Below are 610 nucleotides of genomic sequence, written 5' to 3' on the forward strand. Positions count from 1 at the left end.
TACAATGTTATATCGACGATATGTCATATCTATGATATGTTATATTGACGATACAATGTCATATCTATGATAAGATGTTATATCGACGATATGATGTTATATCTATAATATGTTTTATCGACGGTACAATGTTATATCGACGGTACGATGTTATATCTATGATAAGATGTTTTATCGACGGTACAATGTTATATTGACGATATGATGTCGAATCTATGATAAGATGTTATATCGATGATACGATGTTATATCGACAATATGATGTTATATCTATGATAAGATGTTTTATCGACGGTACAATGTTTTATCGACGGTACAATGTTTTATCGACGGTACGATGTTATATCTATGATAAGATGTTATATCGACGATATGTCATATCTATGATATGTTATATTGACGATACAATGTCATATCTATGATAAGATGTTATATCGACGATATGATGTTATATCTATAATATGTTTTATTGACGGTACAATGTTATATCGACAATATGATGTTATATCTATGATAAGATGTTTTATCGACGGTACAATGTTATATTGACGATATGATGTTATATCTATAATATGTTTTATCGACGGTACAATGTTATATCGACGGTACG

This window comes from Austrofundulus limnaeus, unplaced genomic scaffold (assembly GCF_001266775.1).
Source record: "Austrofundulus limnaeus strain Quisiro unplaced genomic scaffold, Austrofundulus_limnaeus-1.0 Scaffold85, whole genome shotgun sequence".
NCBI classification, from domain to species: domain Eukaryota; kingdom Metazoa; phylum Chordata; class Actinopteri; order Cyprinodontiformes; family Rivulidae; genus Austrofundulus; species Austrofundulus limnaeus.